The following is a 9,952-nucleotide window of genomic DNA, read 5'->3' as shown; positions in this document are numbered from 1 at the left end:
CGAATTATTATTACCATTAGATCAACACCACCCACCGTTGGGCATTATCATAACAAATAGGCCTTTAACATCTTCAAAAAAAACAAGTGTCCCATCGTATAACTTTTCCAAAGCTGAATACCATCATATTACGGAGTACCTTGCCCAAACAGATTGGTCCTTTTTAGATGAGGAAAATAATATAAATGATCAATTAGAATACTTTTACTCGATTTTAAATACCTCTATAGAACAATTTGTTCCCAAGGTTAGCTTTACATCATCTAATTATCCGAAATGGTTTACAAGGGAACTAACTAATTTAATTAATAAAAAAAAATGTATCCACAGAAAATATAAACATACCAGAAATTCTAACGATTATATAGCATTTACTAAACTACGAAAACAATGTAAAGAATTATCAATAAAGTGCTATAGTGACTATGTTAACGTAATTGAAAATGAGGTACATCATCACAATGTGAAAAAATTCTGGAATTTTACTAAATCTCAACGAAAAGACAACTGTGGATATCCTAATAGCATGTTCTTTAAAGAAAAATGTGCCGACAGTATTGAGGGTATAGTTAATCTTTTTGCTGACTCATTTAAAAGTGTCTACGACAAAGATATTCCCATCAAAGCAGTCTCCAGTACGTCAGTGGAAGAGTCATTAAACCTAAGTCAATGTTTCATAAAATTAGATTCCATAGAAAGAAGCATAAAAGCACTAGATAGTAATAAATCTGCTGGACCGGATGGTATTCCTCCCATATTTTTAATAACTTGCATTGATAGTTTGATATATCCCTTACATAAACTTTTTAACAAATCCTTAGCGTCTGGCTGTTTTCCGGCTCTGTGGAAAAAGAGTTATTTAACGCCCATTCATAAAAAAGGCGACAAAAGCGATATATCTAACTACAGACCTATTTGTATTATGTCTGCTTTACCCAAACTTTTCGAGTCATTAGTATTAGATACCATTGTAAAACCTATCAACAATATTATTGTTCCTAACCAACATGGCTTTATCAGAGGTCGATCTACCTTAAGTAATTTAACTATCTACAATAATTACATATCTGAATCGCTCAGTCTGAAACAACAAGTGGATTCTATATACACCGATTTCAGTAAAGCATTTGATAAGGTTCGACATCATATTCTTATATCCAAACTCCGACTGTTAGGCATCAAAGGTAGTTTATTGACATGGATTATTAGTTACCTCAGTAATAGAGTTCTTTGTGTCAGGATTAATTTTATAGAATCCTATGTATTCGAGGCCACAAGTGGTGTCCCGCAAGGGTCCCACCTTGGCCCAATATTATTCTTAATATTCATTAATGACATTGTAAACATATTTAAAGATGTACAAGTCCTACTTTTTGCAGATGATCTAAAATTGTTTAAAAGAATACGAAATATATATGATTGCCTAATTTTACAAGCTAATTTAGATAAATTTTTTAAATGGTGCGAACAAAATATGTTATTTTTGAACATTGAGAAATGTCAAGTAATACGATTTTCCAGAACTCATTCTCATATCTTACATGAATATAATTTAAATAATGTTAAATTAACACCAGTATCACAAATTCGTGACTTGGGAGTTATATTCGAATCAAACTTAACATTCACAGCGCATATAGATGATATAACTAATAAGGCTTTAAAGACTCTTGGCTTCCTTTGTAGAACCCTAACTGATTTTAAGTCATTGGATTGCATGAAAACACTCTACATTTCACTAGTTAGAAGCCAAGTGGAATATAATTCACCTATTTGGTCTCCTTTCTATAAAGTACACTCTAACAAATTAGAACGGGTTCAACACAAATTTCTTAGGTACTTAAATTTCAAGCTTAAAATTCCAATAGAAAACATTAATTATGTAAATTTGATGAATGGACTTAATTTAATTACGCTGTCTGACAGAAGAACCATTTCAGACCTAATTTTATTATACAGAGTCATGAACAACCTTATTGACAGCCCTGCCATCGTTGCTGCTATTAAACTCTATGTACCGACAAGAAATACTAGACAAAATACAACATTCTTTTGCGACACATATAAAACCAACTATCAGTCAAACTCACTTACCAATAGGATGCATGATTTGGGCAACAAGTTTGGTGGTATTATAGATATATTCCATGATTCCCTTTATAATCTTAAATTCAAATTAAACCAACACTTTGTGGAATCATACAAATTATTGTAATAGATTTAACGATTAGATATGTTATTGTAATGTTTTATATTATATTTTGTTCTTTGTTATTGTTAAATATTATGTTGTTTAAAATGTTTCTTTACGCCATATTCTTCAAAAACTACTTGTATATTTTTTTAAAATTCTTCACTTTTATAACTCTTAGTATAAATTCTAACTCGATAACTTATGTAAAACTTATTTATAATCTATGTAAAAGCCCCTATGGGCGTATAACAACAACAATAAACAATACCAGGTCGAATTCGGGGCCAGATATGATTCCCTCAATATTACTTAAAAACTGTATTCATGTTCTAGCTCTTCCTATTACTATAATTTATCTACAGGTTGTTTTCCTGAAATTTGGAAAAGTAGCTTTATAACACCTATTTTTAAAAAGGAGATAAATGTCAAATTGAAAATTATAGACCCGTATGTATTAGGTCATCACTACCTAAACTTTTAGAAAAGATTATATTAAGTAAAATCATGCATCAAATTAAACCAATTATATCAACATTTCAACATGGTTTTATGCCAGACAGATCTACGTCATCTAACTTATTGCTTTACGAAAATTTTATTTCTAATGCACTGTCCAAGGGTCTTCAAGTTGATACAATTTATACTGACTTTAGCAAAGCCTTTGATACTGTTTCTCATCGCATTTTAATGGAAAAAATAGAACACTTGGGAATAAGCGGCAACTTTCTCGAATGGCTTAGAAGTTACTTATCATACAGAAAATTATCTGAAAAAATTACCTCCACAACTTCTTACACTTTTTTTGCCTTAAGTGGTGTAACGGACGTAGTTGACCACATTATTTAATTTCATAAAATTGTTTTACTTTTATAAAATGTGCCTACCCCACGCCACTGGCAAAATCACCACTCCCCGCCACTGGCCATTTTGTCCAATTTTCGGCCCAGGCTTTTTTTTTTTTTGATTTTATGGATTCTTTCGTAATCCTCTAACTAGCTAGGGCTTATAACAATACCCTTCATGTTTCTAACTAACTAGTACTGCGGCTGATTTGCCTTATTACTATCACCATCTGATGGTTGTATTTAATTGACTGAATTTATGTTACATTAATAAGTTTTATGAGGAAAAATTCTTAACTGGATAAAAAACCTCATACAAATGACAAGAAAAAGAAAACAATAAGTTCTGAACTTTTTACGCTGTTTGACTTTGTGATTTACTGAATTTAAGTATTTCATTTTTTCATGTTTTGGCTGCGTCCTTTTCGCTTCGGTGGTCCTGCAAAAAAGTTTGTTAGAGAATTCCTGTGGAAGAAAAAACATATTTTGTTATATTAAAAAAGGATACTATTTCTTCGTCATCGCTGTTATTTTTCTCATGGAGCTTCACGGTGTGATCTCCTTGAGGAGCTCCATTAGGATAATCAGTTTCTCTGTCTTTGATGAGCAGGAGGCCAATTTTTCGCGTACCCTGATGAGGCCTCGCAGTAGGATCATTATGTCCTCGTCATCAGAGGATCCGGTGTTTGGCGCTTGGCGTTGTTCTGGTGTGGTTCTTGGTGGTTCCTGTTGTTCAGGAGCCTGTTGCTGGTGGTTGCTTCGGCCCGCTACGTCCGCCCAGGATCGGCCGTCAACTCTGGCCGCGGGTCTCTGTGCCCGGGGCTCTGCCTCTTTGCGCCTCTGGGCGTTGGATTGCTCCTGTCTGCGCTGGAGAGCAGCTACGTATGCCACCCTGTTGGGGCATTTGCCGTAGTTTGCGGGATGGGCTCCGCCGCAATTGCAGCAGACGGCCGGTTCTTCTCGATTTGTTTTCGGGCACTCCGGTGTGGCGTGACTTCCTTCGCATTTGACGCAGCGAGCGACGTGTGCGCAATTTCTGGACCCATGTCCGAAATTTTGGCACCTGTGGCACTGTGTTCCGTGTTGTAGATGGTTGCTTCGGTACTTTCTTAATGTAATCCTGCAGTGGCACAGGTAGATCACCGCGGCTCTCAGGTGGCCCATGTTTGTTTCCTGGCCAAAGTGTGCCAGGTAAAGCGGGTATTCTGTTCCCGGGGTGGTCATCATGACCACAGTCCTTGCCGGGAAGCCTTGATTCTCAAGGTCTTCCATTATGTCACCTGGTGACAACTTCGGGAGTCCCCTGATGACGGTCTTCTTGAAAACTTTGTCTACGAACGGCATCGATACCGCGTCGCCGGCTTACCTGCCGCGTGGATCGATGTCTAGCATTTTTTCTATGTAAAAATTACTAGGAAAAATCAATTTTTAAATGTTACAAATGTATGTATTTTACTTGTTCATCCCCTCGGCGGTAGTCAAATAAACACTATTTTCGATATACTACCGCTGAGGAGATATTAAAAAAACTGTTTTTCACCCATATGTAAACCCATTTTTGAACAATATTTTTTACCTTTTTTGCGTGTACAAAAATCCAGGAACCTCGTAGCATAGTGAATCTTATCTCTTTCTGAGCGCTATGTTACGGGGGACCTCGGAAAAATACTAACTTAACATGTTTTACAAATTTGATCGCTTTGAGATCATTTTTACACATTTATTTACAAACATTTCTTATTTTTTGTCGTATCTTGACAAACAAAAAATCTAGTTGTCAAGATACACATTCCTATAACTACTATGCATTTAAACTATGTAATTGTCATTCATGTAAGCGTTCAAAATCTTTTCTAACTCGCAAATTTAAGTGACTACTATCACCAGTGCTACCGACAAAATGAATATGCAACATTTTGTCGGAGGCTATAAACTCATTGTTGGCGCGGGTACAACCCCCCACCACTTTTGGGCTCCTAGCCCAATGTCGGGCGCGAGTCAGGCTAATTAAATATAAGCAGCCACATAATTAAAAATAAATCAGTTCATCTTTACCACCGAAACCAAGCGTTTTATTTATCTACAAGTGACTCCTGCCCAACATCTGCCTCACCTCGCCGAGTCTTCTGCTCCAAGATCTTCTGGTGTTACCTCTTCAAGACCAGCCGGCCCTCCTCTGGAAAACCGCCAACACCAAAAGCGAGCAGAGACGACAGCACACCCAGTGCCCAACATTCACCAAGCCTGGGTGCGGGAGGCAGATTTCATCATCAAATATACTACTATCATCATCATCGGCCGTAAAGGAGCATTCTCATCGGTTGAAGACACGGTTTGGACCCGGCGCCTAAATCTACAGTCTTGTGCGGACTCCCGTCCAGTACAAGTGGGGTCCCCCAAGGTTCCCACCTAGGACCAATTCTTTTCCTACTATTTATTAATGAAATTTCACTAATTTTCGATAATATTCACTTTCTTCTATTCGCCGATGATCTAAAGATGTTTAAATCGATCGGTAATTCTTTTGATTGTTTAACTCTACAAATGAACTTAAATAAACTTTATGAATGGTGCATCGTAAACAAATTACATCTTAATATCAACAATAACTTTGCTACAAATTCTGTGTTAGAAAGAATACATAGGTTGGGCAATGAACTAAGTGATGTCGCTGACATATTTAATTTAAACTTCAATACATTTAAAGCCAAATTAGTCCACCACTTTTTGAATGTAAATAATGTATGAGAAATCATTATATTTTATTTAGATTTTCTATTGTTTGTTTTATACTGTTGCTAAAAATTAAATTTGTATTTTTTATGTACTTAAAAGCCCAATAGGGCGTCAATAAATAAATAAATAAAATAATGTTACTCATGGAACAGTTTTGATGGTGTTAGGATTAAGTTAAATATTATATTAATTTGTATGTTAGTGATTTATACCTAAGTATCAGTATGTTAGACTAGATAAGCAGTTCGTAGAAGGGAATGGCCGACACAGGTGTCGATGAGGCTCGCTATCCATCACATCGCCAACCCTTCGGTGGCGCAAAGAGGAGGAAGGAACTCGAACAATGTCGAATTGGTACGTGGAATATTAGAGGAGGTATGGAAAGAAAGATGAATGAATTGTGTGACACAATGGTTGGCAAATGTTTGGACATACTTTGTGTAACAGAGAGTATGAAAAAGGGGAGCGGTACAATGCAGTATAATGATAGGCTCGTCATTTGGTCTGGGAGACCAGATACGGAGAGGGCGTGTCAGGGTGTTGCAGCGCTACTGTCTCCCAGAATGATTGAATGTATGTTGCAGTATGAATGTGTAAGTCCGAGAATAATGTGGATCAGGTTCAAAATCGGTTTGACAAGGGTGTTTCTTGTTGTTTGTTATGCCCCTGTCAATTCTGAGAGTGACGAAGAGAAAGATGATTTTTGGACTGGTGTGAATGATGTGATGAGACTGAAAAATATTAATGAAAGGATTATAATGGCAGGCGATTTGAATGGGTGGGTAGGAATAAGACGTGATGGATTTGAATCGGCCTTAGGTATGTTTGGGGATAAAAGAACGAATGACAACGGGAACAGAATACTTGAAGTATGTTTAGAGTGGAACCTGTTTGTGTCCAATACTTTTTTCGATCATAAAGGTATCCACCAATATACGTGGGAAAGAGGAAATGAGAGGTCAATTATCGATTTTGTAGTAATTGACTCTAGGTTGAGAGCTGTTACCGAGGACACGAGAGTTTTCAGAGGGGCAGAGGTTGAAACTGACCACTTTTTGGTGGTGTCGAGAGTAAACCTCTTTCGCGGTTGGCGCTCTAAAGTGAAAACGGTAATAGCTCCAACAAGAATCAAAATAGAAAAACTACAAAACGATAATGAGAGAAGTAAGTATGTGAATTGTGCAGAGATGAGATTGAATGAGAAGAAAATGGACGGTCTAAGCATAGACGAAACATGGAACCACATAAAAGTGAGTCTTTGTGAATCTGCTAGAGAGGTTTGTGGAATAAGTACGCAAGGTAGGAAGAAAGGTGATGCATGGTGGGATGATGAGATTAAAGCACTGGTCTCAGAGAAGAAGAAAGCATGGTTATGTCTGATTGCGGCTGGCAGTGCTTCCAGCGAAGAGAAGGATCGAGCGAAAGAAGTATATAAGGAATGGAAGAAAAAAGTAAGAGTTGGAGTGAAAGAACGAAAGAAACGCCTGGAAGAGGAAGAAGGAATGAAAATGACAAACCATTTCCAAGAAAACATTAAGTTGTTTTGGAAGGAAGTCAAAAGGTCCCGGTGTGGCCCTGAAACCGGAAGCATGAAAGTGATAAAATCGAAAGATGAAAAAATGTTGACGAATGAGGAAAAAATAAAAGAGAGATGGATGAAGTATTTCGAGGAAGTCTTTGAAAGCGAAGTGAGTGACAGTGATTCTAGCGGCGAATCAGATATGAATGATGATGGACTGAATGTTACCGAAATTAGCATAGATGAGATAGAAAGATCAATTAAGTGTATGAAGAATGGTAAGGCTGTCGGTTTCGACAATATTGCTGCTGAATATTTTAAAAGAGGTAGCCGTATAATTCTCACATGGTTGTGCAATCTTTTTAACCAATGTTTAAAGGAATGTTACACGCCTTTTGATTGGAGAAGGGCAGTGATCATGCCATTATACAAAGGTAAAGGGTCACGTATGGAATGTGGGAATCATAGGGCTATTAGCCTGCTAAGTTCAGTTGGCAAGCTGTATGGTAGAATTTTGATTGAAAGGGTAAGAAAGGAAACAAAGGATAAAATATGGGATGTGCAAGGTGCCTTTATGAGTGGAAGGGGGTGCATGGACCAGATCTTCTCATTGCGTATGCTCACCGAGAAGTTTCTGGCAAAAAACCAGAAACTTTTCTGTGCCTTTGTAGATCTACAAAAAGCATACGACCGAGTCGACAGGAAAAAGCTATGGAAGGTGTTGTCCAAGTATGGAGTGAATGCGAATCTGACTCAGGCAATTGCGTCTCTATATGAGGGAAGCGTTGCATGTGTTAGGGTGTACGGTGGTTTTACGGGGTGGTTTGATATCACAAAAGGTGTTAAACAAGGCTGCGTAATGTCACCGTGGTTATTCAATCTATACATGGATAATTGTATGCAAGAATTGAAAGAGGTAAGATTGGGCGCGAATTTGAATAATTTGAAAGTATGTTGCCTGTTGTATGCTGATGATGCGGTGCTGATTGCTAATAGTATAGATGATCTACAGTCTCTCGTGTCTAGGATGAACGAAGTATGCGTGAAGAATGAGTTAATGATGAATGTAAGTAAGTCTAAAGTAATGGTGTTTGAAAGAGAAAGTACGAAAACAGTGTGCAATATGGCTGTGAATGAGGAATACTTGGAGCAGGTGGATGAATTTGTGTATTTAGGAAGCATGTTTACGAGAGATGGGAAGGCTGACAGAGATATTGAAAGAAGAGTAAATGCAGGTAACTCCATTAATGGAGGACTGAACGCAGTTGGCGCTAACAAAAAATTGTCCAAAGAAGCGAAGTTAGCAGTCCACAACGGAGTGCTGGTACCTACCTTGATGTATGGAAGTGAGGCATGGAACTGGCAAAGAAAGGATGAAAGTAGATTGAATGCTGTCGAAATGAGATCCCTGAGGCGTATGTGTGGTAAAACCATGTATGATCGTGTGAGGAATGTGGAAATCCGCAAAGAGTGCAAGGGTGATGTAAGCGTAATGAGTAAGATCAAGAAAGGGACGCTTAGATGGTTTGGGCATGTAGAGCGAATGAGCGAAGAAAGGAGTGTAAGGAGAATATACGATGCAAATGTGAATGGTAGCAGAAGTCGGGGACGCCCGAGGAAGACATGGCATGACCAAATGAATCAGATACTTGAGTCGGGCCATGTCAAGAGTCAGAATAATAGAAGAGTATGTATGAGACGATGTATGAATGTGAATGAGGCAAGGAGTGTGTGCCAAGACCGAGTTGTTTGGCGGTCCGTCCTCTCTGCCTACCCCTGCGGGGAAACGGCGTGATGGTTAGTTAGTTAGTTAGTTATGTTACTCATTTGTTTAATAAATGTTTAAATTTCGGAGAAGCAGTCATCAGCCACATATCGTGACTTCACCACTGGGAGAGGGGTTTGTGGTAACCCTGCTGCTGACTGCAGCTGTGTGCCAACCCTGCTAAGGACGGGCCTCCAATCACCAGAGGTTGCCGACCCACGCGAAGTCAGCCGGCGAACACGCGGTGCCGGCTCTCAAAACCTACTGGAAATAGCGATGTGTCAGTTCAGCTGGAATGGGTCCTTGAACTCGAGTTCTTGAACCCGAGTTATTTGCGAGAAGCAGAACCCACTCCTACTCCCTTTTAAAATTTATGCGCGAGCTAATGTCATTTTGCCGAAGTTTGACGAAATCCATTCGTCTTTTAACGTAGCCCATCTGACTAACGACGACTAAATTAAATATACTTGTGTAAATTTCAGTTTTCGTTGAGAATTTACATCTTTATAATCTTCATCAAACGAACCGAGCAGAATCTACGTATCTTCTCCAATTATTATATTTCGTAATAAATACATCTTAAATTAAATGAATATATCATGTAACATCAAAAAAAATAATATTAGTATATTATGTACCTACCCACCTATGAACCGTTTACCTGTCCTTGTACCTGTATAGTGGTGAACCTGTACCGAAGTAAAGAGGTTCATTCCAAAACCAATTCTTACTCAAAAGTACTTTTGGTGACCGGCAAAAAACGCGCAGGTATAAATGACAAAGAAACATGATAAAAATACCCGTCGGTACTTTTGAACGCTTGAACCTAAGAACTCGAGATTCCGAAAACTACTCCTAGAACCCGGGTTCTTTTAAAAGGAGGCCTCCAGCATGCC

Source organism: Hesperophylax consimilis, chromosome 29 (assembly GCF_061612785.1).
Source record: "Hesperophylax consimilis isolate HC1 chromosome 29, BYU_Hcon_1.0, whole genome shotgun sequence".
Classification (NCBI taxonomy): domain Eukaryota; kingdom Metazoa; phylum Arthropoda; class Insecta; order Trichoptera; family Limnephilidae; genus Hesperophylax; species Hesperophylax consimilis.
Note: the sequence above shows the minus strand (reverse complement) of the source record.